We start from the raw sequence: 10264 nt of genomic DNA on the forward strand, positions 1-10264 counted from the left end.
ATTTCTCGCTTTCTGTCTCTTTGTCTCTCTCTGTCTGTCTGGCGAGTGCATGTGCCCTATGGCAAAAACCTCTCAAAAAAAAAAAAAAAAGAGACTTCCTCGAACCTAAAGTTCTCTCCAGTGATTACCCTTCTTTCTCTTGCTTTTTACAAACTCCATGAAAGAGTGAAGACACTATCTACTATGATCTACCTCCCACTTACTACTCAATTTACAGCAATCAGACCTCATGGCTACTATTTCAGGTCACCAAATCATATTTATAATGGTTACTTTTAGATCATTATTTTTCACGACATCTCATCAGCTTTTGACTCAGCTAAACATTTATTTTTTTGAAACTTCTTTGTCTTGGGGACACCAATAGTTTTCCTCCTATCCACCAGCCACTTCTTATTAGTCTCCTCCGTACTCTCTTTGTCTTCTGCCTAACCTTTATGTCAATACTTCGCAAGTGTGGATGTGCAGAAGAATCATCATGGAGCTTTTCCAACATAGTATATCTTAAGATATATCTGGGGATGACTGAATCACAATTCCTGGAGTGTGGAGCCCAGGAATTATATTTTGAAAAGCTCCCTGGGTGGTTGAGATACACTGGGAGAGTTAAGACTCGATGTCTTAAACTCTGTCCACAGTGCTCTGTGATGGACCCTCCCCCCTCACCTCACAGTATACTCTTCCCCTGCCCCACCGTGCAAACTCACCTACTCTTGTATTTCCAGTCATGATCTATATGTTGATAATTCCCAAATCTATATATTCAGCTCAGATATCTCTTCTCATCTCCAGATCCATACATTCAACCTTTTGTTTGGACATAAACACTTTAATGTTTTTTAAGTCTCAAATGCAACATGGCCCAAATTGAACAATTACTCCCCATCCCTCCATAGAATTCATTTTCTTATTATTGCTCACCCAAAAGACTACTGAAGTCCAACAACTGTACTTCTTAAATCTCTCTCCAATCTATTCTTTCTATTCTCATTACTTACATGAGCCGCTGTCATTGCTTAACAGGACTGATGCTATAAGTTTCTTAACTGGCCTCCCACTTGCAGTCTCGCTCTTCTCTAATCCACTCTTCACTGCAGCCAGAATGCAAACTTTATATAATGCAAACTTTATCACATTACCTTCCTCACATTACTCAAACTTTATCACATTTTAAACCTTCAAGTAGCTTTCCACTGCCTTAAGAATAATTTCTAAATAATTTAACAGAGTGTATAAAGTCTGTCATCACTGTATCCCTGTGAGCCATTGCCCCAATAGTTAATGTTTAAATACTAAACTTTCAATTCCAAAAAGGGACCATTCTTGTTTTCCAGGCATTAACCTAAGATTATTCCTATCTGAAACAATCTTTCCATCTCTTTCATGGTCTACTTAATTACTTGTTTTTCAGGTCTCAATTTAAATGCTACTCCTTAAGGGAAAACCTTTCTTAATTGTTCCCCCTATGCTAAACGCCAGCTACAGAGTTGGTATTCACCAAATTGCCAATGTAGCTCCTCTACTACCAGTCTGCCTTCTAGTTAGAGGAATGAAGTTCATTTTGGCCAATAAGATGTGGGTGGAAAAGATTTGTAATCACTTACAGCATGATCCTTAGAAATATTCTGTGGGATTCTCCAATTCTCCTTTCCTCTATCATCACTACCTATGAAGTCACATGCATTTGCACGACCGAGAAGGGCCACCTAATACCAACTGGACATTATTTTTCACTTGAGTGAAAAATAAACTCCTTGCGTGATAAAGTAGTAAGCTATTTGGGTAAACTGATGATCACAGCTTACTTTAGCATACCCTTACTAATAACATAGGACTTCTGCTATCCACTCTCATGAGATTCCTTTATTACTTAACACAATTTGCTGTCTCTCTTCCCTGATAAAACTATAAAGCATCTTCAGAAAAAGTTTTGGGTCTCTCATTGCTTTGTTTCTAGACTCTAGGAAGGTACTGAAACCATAGAAGGCACTGAGAAAATATCTGTACACGAATGAATGGGTCAGCGTACAGGCACACTTTACTTAACAACTGAGTTCTGTTCCTACAACTAGACTGTTAAGACACTTGGTGGTAAGTGAGGAGCTTAAAGGCAGATGTCTTGTGGTACAAGGTAGTGCCATAGGGAATTTATTTTTCAACAGATATCATGTGACACCACACTAGAATAATGTAATTTTATCCATACCAAAAGCATACATTACATAAGTGCTACAAAATGGCAAGATACCACAACACAATAATATAAACACAATACAATCATTTTTATAATTCTGGGTCCTACTCCTGGTATAAAATAATGTACACATTTAAATTAAAACATGTAGTCTTGCATGACTGCAAATGCTTTGTGTAGTAAATACTAACCAACTTTGGGAACCGGACAAAGAATGAGAGAGGGGATTCCCCATGATGGAGACCTGGTGGAATGCCTGCTTAATAACAGGTAGTATGTTAAGTGAGGAGTGGCTCTAATTTACATTGTTTAGTGAAATACAAGTAACACCACTATTTTGATTTTATAAGTAACACTATATACCAGATACTTATCTGCTAGTATATTTTTATGCTTTTTTCATTTTAGTTAAAAGTAACTTATGAATTTTGTATCCTACTTTGTTTTCAACAAAACTTATATCTTTGTGATTACAACTTCAACATAAATAACCTTTATAATAAATACATAATATTCCTTTATATATAAACACTATCATGTACTAAAATATTTCCTATCTTGAACATATTAAGTACTTTCCTGCAAGCAATTTTAGATACACGATTAGCTCTATCCCTGTTCAACTCATATTTTGAATAATTTCCCTCATATTTTAAAGTTTTCATTTTCTTTGTATACTCTGGTTTCTTTGAAAACTTGAATTTTGCTTTTATATTCTTATATCCCTAAGGTATGCCTCACTAGATGCTTTGAACTGAATAAACATTGTTAATACATATTGACTAAATTTTTAATGAAGTTATCATTTCCAAAACAAAGGGTACTTCAAGATATTAACAAGACATCTGAGCAAGACAATATAAACCAAATTGAATACAATTAAGAGAAATATAAAAATGGAAACATAGCATTAATTTATATGATTCTTTCCCCCCCCATAATACTCCAAAGACAACTGAGGGCTTTAATTCTAAGAAAAATGAGAACTAAGGAAAGCATAATGACTTGGTGTCGAGAGATCTAGGTTCAAGTTTGGGCCACCTGACTTAGTTATGTGGCCTTACACTGTATTTCTATTATTTTTATTTTTTATATAATTATTTATGTTTATTTATTATTATTAGGTTATTTACTTATTGTTATTATTATTATTATTATTATTGTTACCAGAGAGAGAGAGAAAGAAAGAAAGTGAGAAAGCAAGCTATCAGATCCAGGACTCAAACCTTGGTCAGCCATGTAGGTGTCCAACACCTGAACTACCATGCAACCTGCTGGCCCGTATTTCTATTATTTTTGAAATGAGAGATGTGTCACTTTCCGAGGCAGGGCTTTTCAACCTCACATTATTGATATCTTGTACTGGATATGTCTTTATTGCTGGAGGCTGTCCTTTGCACTTTAGGCTGTTTAGGCACATCCTGACCTCTACCTATTCCAAACTAGTGACAGTACCCGGACTGCTCAAGTCTGGACAGGCAAAAACATCTATAAACATTGCCAAATGTGTCCTGCAGGCAGTCATCCCAGGTGAGAATTACCATTTTAGGTAGTAAAGAAGAATATAGCAAAAACCTCTCCAAAAAAAGAAAAAATAAATAAAAGAATTATTAAATTAAATTAACTAATTAATTAATTTTTTGGGAAGTTAACCAGAGAGAGGCAGAGAGAGAGATGGGAAATGACACAGCAAGCTGCCAGGTCTGGGATTTGAACCATGATCAGCCATGTGGGAGTCCAGCTGCATTTACCACATCACCTTCCAGCCCTGTTTTCCAGAATTTCTAGAAACTTATCAAATTAAACATTATATTCTGTTTTTTTTTAAATCATTTTCTTTTCTGCTTTCTTACAATTTGCATTTAAATGGTAAAAACATATAAGGAAAAAAAAGGAAAGGAAATGGAAAATGCAATGTTAAGTGATTATACAAGGATATTTGATTTGTCTTGGAGTAATTAAAAATAGATAATATTGCTCTTTTAACTCTTAATGGTATTTCAATTACTTTTTCTCTATTCTATATTAAGAAGAAAAAAGTAACTCAGTTTTCTTTCTCTCACATTGTGTATCTCCACTTACTATAAACCAACTATCTGCACTCTATGGCTGAAACTGAAAGATCAAAGGATACAGAAACATGGAAAATAGTTATAAAAACTGGATACAGTATGGGAAGAGGGTAGGAGGAGGAGGAGAGTGTGAGGAAAGACATAAGACACAAGATCATTTAAGGTGGCTACATAGCTCAGAGATCCCAATTAACATTTAATAGTCCAAACACTGAACAACATATGAAACTGCTTCTTCAATTTGAGCATTTCTGTTTTCAAGTCTGTCGAAAGTAACAAGAAGACTCCAAAAAGAATCTAACTCACATTAATGGAACAACTTTAAAAGTGTAATATAGTACATAGAGACAAACATTGCTCATAACAGGTAATTTCTTTTCTTTTTTTTTGTTGTTGTTTGTTTTAAGAGGTTTTTGTTATAGGGTGCATGCGCTCACCAGAAAGACAGAGAGAGACAGAGAGACAGAAAGCGAAAAATTCCCCCCCGGGGGTGGAGGCCCCTGCCACAATCCCTTCTCCTCCATTCTCCTCTCGGGATCTTGGGCACGCATGCACACGTGCCCGGTGTGAGTTTAAGCTACTGGGTCTGGGACTCAAACCATGGTTGACTACATGGTAGTTCAGCGACATAGCCATTATGCTAACTGCTGGTCCCATAATAGGTCATTTCTATTTATTACTATACCACGTATCTCAAAATACTTCATAAATGTTAAATGTAATAAATAAATGTTTCCACCTTTTATAAGAAAGAAGTTTCAAGCATCTAAAAATGAAGACCTATACACTCACCCTGTATTACTACATAGCTTTAATACTGAGCAAATTAGGTGTACTTTTTATTAAATACAGATTATAGATGTATTATGGGGGTTAAATAACAAATCAATAATATAAAATATGAGGTGTCAACTATAAATCATTTTCTAAGCAATTCAGTTTGTATTTTGTATTTCCCTAAAGATCTAATGTAGAAATAACATAAGGAAGTAGTTATTAATTTTTCAATAGGAGAATAAGGGGGAAATGTTCACTTTCAAACACTTTTATAAATTTTATCTTTCTTTCAGGAATTTGGAAATGAACATTTCTATCCAAAACAACATTTTTCCATCTGTTAAAAAGGGAAAACGGATGAATATGGAAGGTTTACTGCTGAGTAAATCAAGACAGGCTATGAAGGAGAGACGCTGTATGTCTCCACTTAATATATACCAACCGTCTGCATTCTATGGCTGAAATTGAAACATGGAAGGATACAGAAACATGGGAAATAGTTATAAAAACTGGATACAGTATGGGAAAAGGGTGGGAGAAGGAGGAGAATGTGAGGAAAGCCATTAACAAGAAAAATAGAGAGGCAAGACATTTATGGGACACAGAAACCGATTATTATCTGTTGATGGTAATGGGTAGAGTATCCCTAACTGGATTGATGTATTCATGTTGGAAAATTAACTTTACAAGCTAAGTGATGTATAGAGACTGAATGTATAAAAGAAATTAAAATAAAATAAAAGATATATACATATATATATAAAAGGTTGCTTAATATGAATTTATTAAATGTGATCCAACATTTTCAAGTGATTAAGCATATGCTGGGAATATGTCAATATGTCAGCCTTTAACTATATTTAGTGAATAAAGTAGCAACCATTTGCCACAATTTTATTTATTCATTTATTATTTATACTTGCTAGCTTTCAACAATTTAGGATGATTCACCTAGCCTTTTATAAATAGAGTTATGAGGCAGCATAGTATATATGAAAAGCACTGGCTTTGGAATCAGAGACAGCTAGGCTGAATCCCATCTCCACAGTACAATAAGTACCTATGGAATCTTAGTCAAATAATTTTTTTTTCTTTTTTTTGGAGAGGTTTTTGCCATAGGGCGCGTGCACTTGCCAGACAGACAGAGAGAGACAGAGAGACAGAAAGCGAGAAATCCCCCCCCAGGGGGGATGGCCATGCCACAATCCCTTCTCATCCATTCTCCTCTTGGGATCTTGGGCACACACACACACATGCGCCCAGAGAGAGATTAAGCCACTGGGTCTAGAACCGTGGTCGACTACGTGGGAGTCCAGCGACATAGCCATTACGCTAACTGCTGGTCCCTCAAATAATTTATATTACTCTTTTAGTAGCAGATTTCATACCTTTTAGCTCTAGTATCTGATTGTTTCTGGCTGTGGCTAGCATTCCATGAGTTCATCATCTTCCCTAATGTTTAATTAGACTTTTAAAAAAATAAACATTATTTTTCATAGTATTTTTGTTCAGAAAAAAAAAAAAAAAAGACAAGGCTTTTAGTTCTGTGCCTGGTAAGAAAACCTTCAGTAATTCAAATTCAAAATATCAATGCCTTCATTGTGGCATAGTGGCTAAGGTGCTGGACTCCCACATGACCTACTATGGTTCGAGTCCCAGACCTGGAGGCTTGAAACTCATGCTGGGTGCGGGTGTGTGCATGCACAAAATCCCAAGAGGTGAATGGAGGAGAAGGGACTGTGGTATGGCCATTCCTCACCTGTGGGGAGAGGGAGTGGGGATGATTTCTCACTTTCTCTCTGTCTCTATCTCTGTCTCTGGCAAGTACATGCATCCTATAGCAAACATCACACTCTAAAAAAAAAAAAAAAGAAGAAGAAGAAGAAGAAAGAAAATGCCAATACTCAAAATATATGATTTAGACTGGTCTCTATGTCATAATCAATAATACTTACCAGCAATTATAGGGGAATATGGGGAATCTTGCTTTATATGGTAGCCTATAAAACCTGCCATTTGGTTGAGTATCTTTCTTCATATTCAGTCAGAATGTCCTGAACTGGGACAGTGTAGCTCACCTATGCATGCTCTTGTTTCAGTGGTCATAGCCTGCCATGTTGCTTACATAAACCAACACACTGATGTGGCACAGTGGATGCTGTCCCTGAGTCAGTCTCCCTGAATGTTTTCTTCTTCCTTCTTTTAGTCACTTTGGTGCCAGCTTCTAGCGCAGTATTTGGAATCAACACACTTCTGCTTTCATTGAATTCTCTGACTTCTAATTAGATTCTACCTGTTATGCTTGAGAATTAAAGAAGAACGATGGCAACAAGAATTGTTATTAGCAAGAGGTATAGCATGGGGTCTTAAGAGTGGTGGAAAAACACATCAACCAACACTAAAGAAATGGAGATAATATTTTATAAACCGTATCAAGATACTCTGTATTTACATAATGGCTTCTCCCAAAAGATTTCGTTATAATTTTTAGTTAAAACCAGTTTAAAAAAGAAAAGAAAAAAATAGACTAAGTTTTAATAACTTAAAAGTATATGATATTCCCACATTAAAGATTAATTACTTAGCCACAAAAAAGAACCTATAAAAGGTCTTATTTTGTTTCTAAGATAAAGATCTTAATACACCCAAATTTCCACTAAAAGATCAGTGGATACACCCAAATTTCCACTAAAAGATCAGTGTAACAATAGTAAGAAATCTATATTGACATAATGACTTAGAAATCAATGAACATTGTATGGAGGTATTTTTAAAATTATATTTAACACTATAGCTACTACTAAAAAATTAAGGTAGATATTGCCTTAGGTCTGTCAAAATTGTTTTATTTCTTCAATGGCTGTATAAGACAATACCTTGTATATATTCTTGTTTTTAATATTTAAAAATATTTTTATTTTTTAAATTTCTGACTTACATATAATCACTATACTTTTCTAGGGTACAGTATGATTTTTTTTAAGTATGTGTATGGTATGTAATAAACAAATCAAAGACATAAACATATTCATAACCTTCAACATATTACATTATACTGTGCACATTTGAAATTTGCTGTAATGGATATTTTGGAAGTACATAATAAATTGTCAATGACGTTCTTTACTAGGAAATTTGGTTCTAAAGAAAAACAAAGTAATTAACACTCAGACAACAAAAGTCTCATAAATTAATAAGGATGGATTTCTATAAACGAATATAATCTTAACAAAGGCAATGAAAGAATTTGTCATTTCCATGCACAGAATGGTGAAAGATAAAAGTTTATAATCTGAAAAGATCTGAGGCATCAATCATCTGTCTACTTAAACATAGGTAAAACTGTATGTAATGATAGCTCATTAGGAAGAGATAGAAAAAGAAAACTTCTGGGATCAGCAGTTAGCGTAATGGCTATGTCGCTGGACTCCCACATAGCCGACCACGGTTCGAGTCCCGGACCCAGTGGCTTAAACTCACGCTGGGCATGTGTGCTTGTGTGCCCAAGATCCTGAGAGGAGAATGGAGGAGAAGGGATTTGCAGCATGACCATCCCTCTGGGGGGGAGGGGTGATTTCTCGCTTTCTGTCTCTCTGTCTCTCTCTGTCTGGCGAACGCACGCGCCCTATAGCAAAAACCTCTCCCAAAAAAAAAGAAAAAGAGGGAACCAGCAGTTAGCGTAATGGCTATGTCGCTGGACTCCCACGTAGTCGACCGCGGTTCGCGTCTTGGACCCGGTGGCTTAAATCTCACGCCGGGCGCGTGTGCGTGCATGCCCAAGATCCCGAGAGGAGAATGGAGGAGAAGGGATTGCGGCGTGACCATCCCCCCTGGGGGGTGATTTCTCGCTTTCTGTCTCTATGTCTCTTTCTGTCTGTCTGGCGAGCGCACGCGCCCTATAGCGAAAAAGGTTAAAAAAAAAGGTTAAAAAAAAAAAGAAAAAGAAAACTTTTACTCACTCACTGGAGTTACAGTAAGACCACAGTACTGTACTGTATATAAAGAAATAAGTCTTCACAAAAGTGAAACAAAAATAATATTGGAAAGAGATGTTTAGAAGTGAAGATATGATAAAATCAGTGATTTGATGCTTTATAGGATTTACAAAGTTCTTGACTTTAGCCTTCTTTAAAATCATTCCAAAGAGGGACCAGCAGATGGTGGAATGGCTATGTTGCTGGACTCCCACATAGTCAACCGTGGTTCAAGTCCCGGACCTGGTGGCTTAAACTCACACTGGGCGCAAGTACCTGCATGCCCAAGATCCCAAGAGGAGAATGGATGAGAGGGGATTGAGGCATGTCCATCCCCCCTGGGGGATGATTTCTTGCTTTCTGTCTCTCTGTCTCTCTGGCGAGCACACACACCCCATAGCAAAAACCTCTCCAAAAAAGAAAGAAAGAAAGAAAATAATTCCAAAGAAAGATTCGGCTACTTGTAATATCTAGACTTTTCCTGTTATCTAGTTTTTATACAATAAATAACAATTATCATAGTGTATAAATTCAATAGGAAACCTAGTGAGACAACTGTCTATCACATAATTGGTGAATCTGTACTTAATGTGAATGTGAATTTTTCACGTGGACACTTTCACTTACAAAGCTCTCTTTGATTTTTTTAAATCATATTTATGGATTTCTAGAAAACATAATATTGTGACAGTCATGCTTAACACTTTGGTTAAGTCAAGAGAGAAAATGAGTAAGGGTGTCATAGAGGTATGCAAAAATCTAACAGTTCAATAATCTTTAGCCCTTCTGAGAAACTAAAGATAGGATATATGTCATTTATATTTTTTAAGGACATGACTTCCATCCATTATAGCAATTTCCATTCAGGTCATGTATTGAAAAAACTGCTGTTGTTTTAGATTTCTGAAAATTGTGTAAAAAAAAATTCCTGCTCAACACACTAAAGAAACTATAAATATGATGTTCCAAATTATTTAGTCTATGTATATCTTTGTCAAAGAAGTATGTTTCTTGGAATAACATAGAGAAGGTTTCATTTTTTAAATGCATTGAGCCAATCTGTGCCTTTTATTGGAGATTTTAATTTACTGATGTTCAATTTTATTATCTATATGTTTAATCTGGATGATAACATATTATCCTTGTCATCTTGTTACTTTTTTTCCCTCTAATTATTTTGTGTTCTCTTATCTCGTTTTAGTTGTCCTTGTATAGTATCATCTTAATTATTTATTGAAAAGATGGTC

This window comes from Tupaia chinensis, unplaced genomic scaffold, assembly GCF_000334495.1.
Source record: "Tupaia chinensis unplaced genomic scaffold, TupChi_1.0 Scaffold000037_2, whole genome shotgun sequence".
Classification (NCBI taxonomy): domain Eukaryota; kingdom Metazoa; phylum Chordata; class Mammalia; order Scandentia; family Tupaiidae; genus Tupaia; species Tupaia belangeri.